The sequence below is a fragment of the Elephantulus edwardii genome, unplaced genomic scaffold (assembly GCF_000299155.1).
Source record: "Elephantulus edwardii isolate Elephantulus edwardi_28Jun2011 unplaced genomic scaffold, EleEdw1.0 scaffold00049, whole genome shotgun sequence".
NCBI lineage: Eukaryota > Metazoa > Chordata > Mammalia > Macroscelidea > Macroscelididae > Elephantulus > Elephantulus edwardii.
Window position 1 is genome coordinate 5917074 of NW_006399799.1, and position 10957 is coordinate 5928030.

The window sequence follows — 10957 nt, forward strand, 5'->3', positions numbered from 1 at the left end:
CTGGGGGTTACCTGTGAAACAGCCATGCCATCTCCCAAATTGCTGTAATTTTGTTCAGGTGGCCGTCTTCCTGCTAGAGATCATCCAGTGCTTCAGTGGAGGTGGGCCTAATCTCAGGAGTGAATTGTGCTTGTCATGAGCCCAAAGCAATGGCTCCAGACCCCTTCTTAGTGGCTGGTTCAGGCATGGGCACATGACACAATGCCAGCCAACACTTACGTTGAGAAGCCCCTGCAGGCTCTTGGGAACAGCTTTTAAAGGGAGGGAATTTGGTAGCTAGCCTCCTGGATATTCTATGACCTCTGCCTTCTGGCATACGCACTCTTGTGTAGTTATTGCATCAAGATTGGCTGAGTGGCTAGTAGAATACAGCAGCGTCTGGGTGTATTGCTTCCAGGATTAGGTTAAAAGACAACTGCAGATGCTGCCTCTGTTGCTTTCTCACTCTGGATGAAAGGCAGCTGTTGTATCACAAGCAGCCTGTGGAAAAGCTCCCAGATCTAGCCTCCTGGTAGCAGCTACTGGAATAAGTTTGGAAACAGACCCTCCAGTTGCAGTTAAAAGTTCAGATGACTACAGACAGCCCTGGCCACAGCTCTGCTGCAACCTCCTGAGAGATTCTGAGCCAGAACCAACAGCCAAGTTACTTCTGGATTTATAACCCCCCAGTGACTGTGAGAAAGTTAATGTTTTAAACCACTAAATTTTGGGATAGTTTGTTACATAGAAATAGTTACATTTCATAATGATGAGAAGACCCTGCTCTGGATGTGGTACCTGGAATTCCCTGCCATCCTGCTACCCAACCCAAGGACAGAACCCTGGTCAAGAATGGCAGAGCCCATGTGTGGAGAACCCGGGACCTTGAGAACATCTTTGCGCTGCTGAATCTAACAATCTTAAAATAATTTCTACCTCTAGAGCTGCAACAACTGGTGAGAACAACTTGCCTTATTGTTAAAATCGCTGTGAGCTGGATTTGATGTTGTCTGTGGCCAAAATTATTTGAACTCTTATAAAGTCCAGACAAGAAATATTCATGGATTTTCAAGTTGTGAGATACAACTAGAGAAATGAGCTGGATAACAAAAGGAGAGACCAACTCAAGGAAAGTGTCCCTGAGGACTGCTGACAGCACTGCAGCTTGGAGGAGCCAGTGTGAGAGGAAAGCAGAGAAGGGCTTTGGGTAGAAGAGCCAGCATATAGGAAGCGGCAGAGAAGAGCTGGGACCAGTATTACTGGAGTGGCTTAAACAAAGGGGAAATAGCTACGTAAGAGTTGGAAAGGTGGCTTAGGAAAAAGCTGCCAGAGTTTATTTCAGCTCATGGTGAGCCCATGTGTCCAAACAGAACTGTGCTCGTAAACTTTTCAATTGTGAAAAGACCTTTCTTCTCAGCCATGTTGCGTGGACTCAGGGCACCAGCCTTTCTGTTAATGGCCAAGCACTCCTCTATTTGTATTGTCCAGGGGAAACTTGAGCAGGGCCTGAACAGTGTGTTGGGGGTGGAGTGAGATGGGAAGGGACTGAGAGCCTCCAGATCCTCTCATGGGGAAGGACTCCTCTGAGCCCTGACTCACATTTACATGAAGTGGAAGTGCTCTTCCTCACTTCCTCCTATCTTGTATGCTATGTGCCTCTTTGTCTAATAAGCCCTTTTTCTAACTCAGAAGTTATTAGACATAGACACCATCTTACATTAGTGAGGAGGTGGTAAGAAACTGCACCACAATCCCAAAGGCATGTGGTTCAAATCCACCAGCTGCTCTGAGGGAGAAGTATGGACAATCTCCTGTATGATTAACTGCTTCTAAAAACCCATTGGAGGGTCAGCTATGGGTCGGTTCCAACTTGATGGTACAACAATACTAATTAGTGTAATGAACACTATTTCCAGACAAGACCTATATGCACAAGCATTGTTGTTATGTACCATCAAGTCAGAGCTGACCCTCCAGTGGGTTTTTAAGAGGTAACAAATCTCGTACCCACCTTTCTCCTGCAGCACAACTCCTTACCACTAAGCCACAAGAGCTGAGATTCCGACATATACATGGGGTGGGACTGAGGAGGAGGTGATTCAACCCATATCAGGGAGTGAGAAGCACCAGATGAGAAAAACATGTGCAAAAGCCCAGACTGCGTGGGGAAGAGGTGTGTTCCAGGAACTACAGAACTCTGAGTCCCATGACAGTGAGTCTGTTTTTGCTCACCATTGTGTCCCTAGTGGCTGGTACATTAGAGGCTTGCAATCAATATTTGTTGAATTAAGAAAGGTTCACCAGGGAGGCGGAGCTTGGCATGAATTTGGCCAGCCCATGCAAAGTTTTCTAAGGCTGGAGTCAGACGCTTGGGTTTTAGTCCAAGGGCCAGTGGAAGCCTCTGAAGTCTATTAAACAGGGAGAGGGAAGAGTGACATGATCTGACTGGTGTTTTCGTTGTATCACTTTATCTGTGGAATGGGAAACTGATTAGTAGGGGCTTGATTGTAAAGTAGAAGACAAGTCAGGTGGCCACCAAGGTCCAGATGAGACAAGATAGAGTCTTAGGCTTGGATAATAGAAATAGAAATGTGCAACATAAACACTTAATCATTCAAGAGACATTTATTGAGCACCTATTATGTGTCAGGTACAGAGTAAGGGGCTGAGGATGTTCAATGAGCAAAATTTGAGATGGAACTTAGTCTCATGGAGGAAACAGAAATTCAGTAAATAACTCCATACAAATGTACAGTTTGAACAAATGAAGTGTGTGATGCTAGGAGAGTAAGTAATATGTGTGACGGGGCCAGGGAGGTCAGAGAAGGTGGACCTTAGAAAGCAGTTCTGGAGCTGAGAGCTGAAGGAATAAGCGTTAACAATGCAGAGGGCTGAGATTCCGGGCAGAGGAAGCAGCACATGAAAGGGCTGGCGTAGTGTGGCCAGGGTAGCTGCAACACGGGAAAAAGAGTATCTATGATACCAGAGAGGTAGGAGGACCAGACCATGAACAAACTTCTGAGCCTGCTGAAAGCCTGGTCCTTAATACAACAGCACTGAGAAACTGTTGAAAGCTTCCAGCTATTGAAAGGTTCCAGCAGATAGGGATGGACGATCAGATTAATAATTTTTGAAGACCCATTAGGGCTTCTACATGAAGAAGGGATAATCAGGGAGAGAATAGCAGTGGAGCCCAAACAAAAGTGACAATCCAGGTGGCAGATGGTGGGCACGTCAAGTGGTACAGAGTGAGACGTGGGAGAGGAGGTGAGAGGATGGCTTGGACATAGAAATGACGATATTAGAGTGTTCCAAGTTTTGAGTTCAAGGAACCATTTGGATTCTGCTGCCATGTACTGAGGGAACTTAAGAAGAGAGCCAGGTTTCGGTGGCCAGGTCAGGAGTTTGGACTGCAATTTCTTGTGCAGCCCTGGGAGGGTGGAGTAAAAGGGAGTTTAAGGAGGGGAGCAGCACTCAGAAGTCAGGAACTGGGTGAACCTGTGAGGCACAGCAGGGCTCTTCCCGGAAATCCCTGGCCTAGGATGGGGACAGGCTGGCCTCCTGGTCCAATTTCCTGGTTTCCCTGCTGGAGACTTAGGAATGTCCGGTCTTTTCCAGGCCTGGAGTGAGACTGAAAAGAATGTAGGAGTCATGGACCTCCTTTCTGGAGAGCCCTCTTGTTCTCTAGCCCTGCCTCTTCAGACAAGGACACAACAAATGCCCTTCCTATCTCCTCCTTCCATCCCAGTCCACTTTCCTATCTCTTACCTCTTTCTCATAACCCTTCTTTACCAGGACTCCTCCTCAAGCTGTCTGTGTCCTCCCGGAACAGTAGGCCTCTCTCATGGGAGCAGTCACAACCAACGCCTTAAGTTCCCCACAAACAGGCTTCTGGCGCCCTCGTGTGGTTAAAAAGCTCGGGAGGCCTGACTCCGAAGATTCAGCAATGTGTGCTAAGATCCATGCTTGGCCACTGACTTGTTCTACAGCTGTGGTCTATTGCCTTGACCTCTGTGAACTTCCGTGTCCTTACTTGCAAACGGAGGCCAGATATGGGAGGTATCCTTGTGCTAACACACAAGAATAAAAGAGCTTTGTTCATTGCAAGCCTCCTATTCACCCTCTGCTTGAGGAACCATAACTTCCTAGGGCAGTTTAACAGCACCTCCCCTACTACCACCAGTATCCTGACGTGGCCAAAACATTGAGACCTGCTTGGTAAATAGGACCAGGCCCTTGCCTTCAGAATGTTCAGCCTAGAAGTGAAAGAAACATAACTACAGTATGTTACAAGTCAGTGATAGAATTGCAGACACTGATATTGATCAATTTTGTTGAGGGTCTTCTCCTTCACTGACCCTCCACCTTTCCAAGCATGATGTCCCTTTCCAACGGATAGCTTCTCCTAACAACATGTTCAAAGTATGTGAGACAAAGCTTTGCTATTACCTCCAAGGATCACTCTGGTTGCACTTTTTCCAAAACACTTCTTTTATCAGTTCATGGTATACTCAGCATTCTTCTTGTTGTTCTGTCATCCTTATTCATTATCTAGCTCTCAGATGCATAGCAAGTTATTGAAAAGACCACAGCTTCAATTAGATTCACCTTAGTCTTCAAACATCATTACTCCTCAGTACTTTGGAGCGTTTCATGGCAATGTACTTTCCCGGTGCAATCCATCTCCTAATCTCCTGACTGCTGCTACCAAGGGTTTTGATTGCGGATCCAAGTAAGAGGAAATCATTGACAATTTTAATCCTTTCTCCATCACGATGTTGCTTATTGAACCAGTGGTGAGGATTTTTGCAGTGCAGCTCCTTAACACTAAAAAAGCCACGACAAACATAATATATAGCTAATTCTGCAACCATGTCTAAAAACAATAAGAGAAAGGGCCAGTTCATCCCACTGTTATCCATTAAGATAAGAAACTAGAAAAATAAATCTAAGAACTAGCTCAGCATAAGTCCAGCCATTTTGGAGCTTTTTGATAGACTACCATATAATCCTATAACTATTTCATTGTAGGGAGATCATTACACAGCTTCCACATTTTATCATTTGTTGTTGTTAGGTGCCATCTAGTCAAGTTCAACTCAGAGACACTATGAACAAAAGATCTGAACCCTGTTCTATCCTGTGTTATCCTCACACTTGCTGACACACAAGAGCCCATTGCAGCAGCCACTTTGTCAGTCCACCTGGTTAAGTCCTTCTCCTTTGCTGACCCTCCATCCTTCCCAGTATTGTCCTTCTCCAAGGAATAGCCCCTCCTAGCAACATGCTCAATGTATGTGAGGCGAAGTCTCATCATTGCCTCCTAAGAGCACTCTGGCTGCACCCTGTCCAAGACATATCTGTTCATTCTCTTGGCGATCCATGGGATGTTCAGTGCTCTTCTCCAACAACACAGCTCAAAGGCATCATTCTTTTTCTGTCATTCTCTGTGGGATGGTACAACCCATAGGGAGTTGAGCTGCTAACTCAAAAGTTGTGTCTCAGTCTACAACCAGGAGAAGATAAAATAGATGAATGGGACCTTCTAAAAATCAAATCCCTATGCACATCCAAAAACTTCTCCAACAGGGTCAAAAGGGAAGCCACAGACTGGGAAAAAGTATTGGGTAATGACATATCAGATAAGGGACTTATATTCAGAATTTGTAAAATACATGAGCACCACAACAAGATAAAGGTAAATAATCCAAAAGAAAAATGAGCACAGTGCAACAATGAATGAATGAAAATCCAAAATATCTGTAAATGTTCATTGAAATTAATAAAAATGGGCACAGGATATGAACAGACACTTCACCAAAGAAGACATTCACATGGCTAACAAGCACATGAAGAAATGTTCAAAATGCCTAGCTCTAAGAGAGATGCAAATCAAAACAACTATGAGATAATCATCTCACCCCAGTCAGAATAGCAAAATTAACAGAACAGCAACAACAAATGCTTGTGAGATTGTGGAGAAACTGGAACCCTTATTCACTGTTGGTGGGAGGGTAAAATGGTGCAACCACTGTGGAAGGCAGTATGGCGCTTTCTCAAAAAGTTGCAAATAGAGATACCATTTGACCCAGCAATTCCACTACTGGGAATTCACCCCAAAAAGACCGTAACTGCCACCCAAGTAGATATATGCACACCCATGTTTATTGTGGCTTTGTTCACAATAGCAAGGAATTGGAAACAACCTAAGTGCCTATCAACAAACGAATGGATAGAGAAGCTGTGGTATATTCACACAATAGGATATTACACTGCATTGAAAAACAAGGAACTCATGCAATATTATTCAAAATGGGTGACTCTGGAGGACATTATGCTGAGTGAAGTATCTCAGTCACAAAAGGACAAATACTGCATGGTGCCACTGTTGTAAAACAGAACTGACCTCGGGGTTGGGGGGAGACTGAGAAAGATGGTCTAAATAATGTATACTGCACTGAAACAGATGAGGGAGAAAACTGTTTAAAAGGGATATGTGATTAGGTATTTTTGTCATGACAGGAGTCCAGAGCAAAGGCTGTATAGTGGAGCGGACCTGGGGGAGGGTTTGTAAAACAATGAAAGAATTTTTCTTTTACTTTTCCAAGAGGGTAGTGAGGGGGGAGGTTTGGAAGGGAAGAAAAGTGCAACAATGAATGAATGGAAATCCAAAGTCTCTGTAAATTTTCATTGAAATTAATAATACATTTAAACAAAAAAAATTCCCAGAGAAAGACTAAAATGGAATAAATGACAGTCTGAGACACACTTTAAGAAAAAAAATGTGTCTCTCTGAATCTAGCACGGGCTTTGTGGGAGAAAAACAAGAAATCTCCTGTGTGATTTACAGCCTCTGAAAATCCTCTGGACGGTTTGTTAAAAGTTAATTCAATCCACGACATGCAGGAATTTGAATTTAAATGCTTCTGTACTGAAGGGGAGCTGGTAGGGAGAGCATATGTCCACCAAAAAGGATAGCCCTTGTTTCTCGGTTATGGTCCAGAGTAGCCAAAATGGAATCCATCCAGCATTTTAAGATGATGGTAGGAGTCTATCCAAAGTATAGACAATAGAGTACATTGTCTGCAGGAAATTTAAGAGTTATTTTTAAAAAAAAGACTGTAAGTCAGTCTGCTTTTTATTGTCATCATGCACCAGCAATTTTAAACAATACCAGTATAAAAGCACTTCTTGTATAAAGAACAAGTGCTGTGTGGGGATAACCCTATCCGACATCCATCAACTCTACAAAGGAGAACAGTCCCCGTAAACAGCACCCACAGCACAAAACAAGTTCCCATGAGGTCAGACCTGTCCCCTGTGCTCCCACAACTCTTTCAACTCATTCCAACATCAATCTTCCTGCTTTACAAAATCCAAAATCCATTGTAGTAGCTCAAAGACAGCATATAATCATACTAGGGAAATAAAAAAGGATTTTATTAAAGCTAGTTATTGTTATATGCCATTGAGTTGCCTGCAACTCATAGTGACCCTATGTACAACAGCTCTTATGCCTGTCCTGTCCTGAGACATTCTCACTGATTCTGACACACCTACGCACATTGCTCCAGATACTATATCAATCTATCATCCAGAGTCTTCCTCTCCTGTGCTGTCCCTCCACCCTTCCAAGCCTGAGTAGCGGTCCTGCCTAACCACATACCCAAAGTATGTGAAATGGAATTTCAAAATCCTAGCCTCCACGGAGAAACTTATAGCAGAGTACAATCACTCAGGACAGCTCCCAAAAAGTGCTTGTAGGTATCTCAGCCTTGAGCGTTGAGGCTTGAGGACAGCCCTGCCAACTATGGCTCCCTCCCCTCTCCAACCCCCCATACAGTCGTCTGACAAACTTGGGCAAAAGCTCTTGGCTCCGGTCCCCATGGGGCTAGCAGTCCCAAGGTCCACTTCATCTCACATCAGGTCTCTGGTTCTCTGCTGCTGCTGCTCTGACTGCTGCTTCCATAGGCCCTGGGAGGACTGGCTTGAGAATCTCTGGCACCAAATGATGTGTTGCGTTCTCTTGCTTCTTCTTTGCCTGTGGTGAGGGTCTCAAATTCTGCTGCTGGATCCATTCAATTTAATAGTGAGTGAGACTAGCCAAACCCTTTGCGGATAGGCTAAACATGCATATTCACCTATTACTGCCCACTCACCTGGCAAAGTCAGTTAATAGATAGAGAAGCTATTTTGAACAATAAAGATACCATACTTTCTTAAGAAGAAAAATTGAAATTGTTGATCTAAATTCCAAACGGCTGCTCCATTCACTATTGCATTTTTTTGTTTCTTTTTTTTAGTAAAAGTTTATAAATCATATTGGTTTTTCATAACATTGTTTATAATTGATTAATGTAGTTAATTCATGGAGTATCTAATCAAGGGTTTTTTTTAAAAAAACAAAGACATTTATTCAGTATCATGATCAGACAATTACATTTCACAATCAACATCATGGGTATAAAAATATATCTCTACAATAAAACCCTTGTTTTCAGAATGTTTTACACTTTCCACAGAACAGATAGCCTGTTATACAATTAGTCACAAATGCAGTCCTCGAGGTTTTTTCCCATACCTGTGAGTATTGTCTAAATCATGTCTTCTTTGTAGCAGCAAGGCCCTGCCACCACTGTGCTTGGCTGAGTTCACAAATCTGTTGTAACCTGTGGCTTTCCTGTCACTTCTCTGGCTCTCCTCTCCTGCTAAGCTTTGTTTCTTGGCAGTTACTAAACCGTGTGCCACTGCCATAACTGCTGCTGCTGCCTGAACCACCAGAGTCAACTTGGTTTCATGGTTTGGCAAAATACCTCCACCAGCATAGGGGCCAGAACTTCTGTCTCCAAAGTTTCCTCCTTCATGGGTCCAAAATTTGAAGATTGATTGTTGTAATTGCAAAATCATTGTAGCGTCTACCACCTCAAAAGTTGCTTCCATCATTATCAAATCCATTATAACCATCTCCATGGCCTCCGTGCCCTCTACCACCATGGCTGCCACCAAAGCCACCTCGTCCACTGAAGTTTCCTCCTCAACCAAAGTTGTCATTCCCACCAAAACCACCTCCACAGCCACCACCAAAGTTTCCAGAGCCACTTTGACCTCTTTGGCTAGAAGAGGCACTGGCCATCTCTTGCTTTGACAGGGCTTTCTTTACTTCACAGTTGTGACCATTCACAGTATGATATTTCTGGATAATGATTTTATCTATAGAATCAAGGTCATCATCAAAGCAACTATGAGATCCATCGCACCCCAGTAAGAATAGCAAAATTTAACAGAACAGCAACAACAAATGCTGGCGAGGTTGTGGAGAAACTGGAACCCTTATTCACTGTTGGTGGGAGGGTAAAATGGTGCAAACACTATGGAAGGCAGTATGGCACTTTCTCAAAAAGTTGCAATTCCACTACTGGGAATTTACCCTAAAGAAACCACCACCACCACGCAAGCACACTCATGTTTATCGTGGCTTTGTTCACAATAGCAAAGAGTTGGAAACAACCCAAGTGCCTATCAACAAATGAATGAATAGAGAAGCTCTGGTATATTCACACAATGGAATACTATGCTGCAATGAAAAACAGGGAACCCATGCAACATTCAAAATGGTTGGCCCTGGAGGACATTGTGCTGAGTGAAATATCTCAGCACAAAAGGACAAATATTGCATAGTGCCACTCTTGTAAAACAGGACTGACATTGGGATTGAGGGAAAATGTAGAAGGAGGGGATAAATGATGTATACTACATTGAAATAGATGAGGGAGAGAACTGTTTAAAAGGGATATATGATAGGGTACTATTGTTATGACAGGAGTCCAGAGTGAAGGCTGCACAGTGGGGAGGGATTGTATAACAATGAAAAAATTTTACTTTTCAGGGAGAAGAGTGAATTGGGGGGAGGTGGGCAGGGAGAAAAGTGCAACAACGAGTGAATGGAAACTCTAAGTCTTTGTAAACTTTCATTAAAATTAATATTTAAAAAAGGGGGGAAAAGGATCCTGGTCATCAAAAGTTACAAAAGCAAAGTCCCTCTTCTTGCCACTGCAGTGGTCAGTCATGATTTCAGTCACTTCAATTTCCCCATACTGCTCAAAATAATCTCCTAAGTGATGTTTCTTCAGTATCTTCTTTAATTCCACCAACAAAGATCTTTTCACAGTTAGGTGGGCACCTGGTCTTTGAGAATCTTCTATTGAGACAGTCCTCTTGGGTTCTACAACCCTTCCATCCACCTGTGGGGCCTTGAATTCATGGCTGCATCCATCTCTTCCACAGTGGAGTATGTGATAAAGCCAAAGCGTCTGGTATTTAGTTTTCTCATTGCCCCCATTTGCTCAGAATGGCTCCCCACACTTTCATCTGTTGCTTCAAAGATCGATCAACCCTCTGATGAATAGTTTCTGCAGCAGTTCAGACTTTTTAGGAGACTCTAACTTCTACATGGTGGCGGTGGGAATAAACGCTTAATGATACTTCCTCAGCAGCGTTCTCCAGCAGAAAGACCTAATAAAAACTCTTGAAAGATATGGAGATAAGATGCATTCCTGACTCACTCCTTTCCTGATTTTGAAACATGCAGTGTTTACTTGCTCTGTTCTGAGGACTGCTTCCTGGTCCAACTATAGGTTTCACATGAGCACAATCTAGTGTTCTGGGATTTTCATTCTCCTCAAGGTTAGCCACAGTTTGTTGTGATTCACAGTTAAATGTCTTTGCATAGTCTATGAAACACAGATACATATTCCTGTGGTACTCTGCTTTCTGCCAAGATCCATTTGACATTGGCAATAAAGTCTCCACGGCCACGACCTCTTCTAAACCCAGCTTTTATTTCTGGTAGTTCTCTGTTGATGTACTTGTTCCAGTTATTTTTTAAAAATAATCTTCCAGTAGGACTTCACTTGCATGTGATATTAGTGATATTGTTTGATAATTTCCACATCCTGTAGGGCCACCTTTCTCTTGGGAA

The 10957-nt window shown here is 43.3% G+C and overlaps 1 pseudogene; it reads right to left on the minus strand.

The window, feature by feature from the left end:
• Nucleotides 1-8662: 8662 nt before the first annotated feature.
• LOC102851935 lies at nt 8663-10309 on the minus strand (annotated as a pseudogene).
• Nucleotides 10310-10957: the final 648 nt, after the last annotated feature.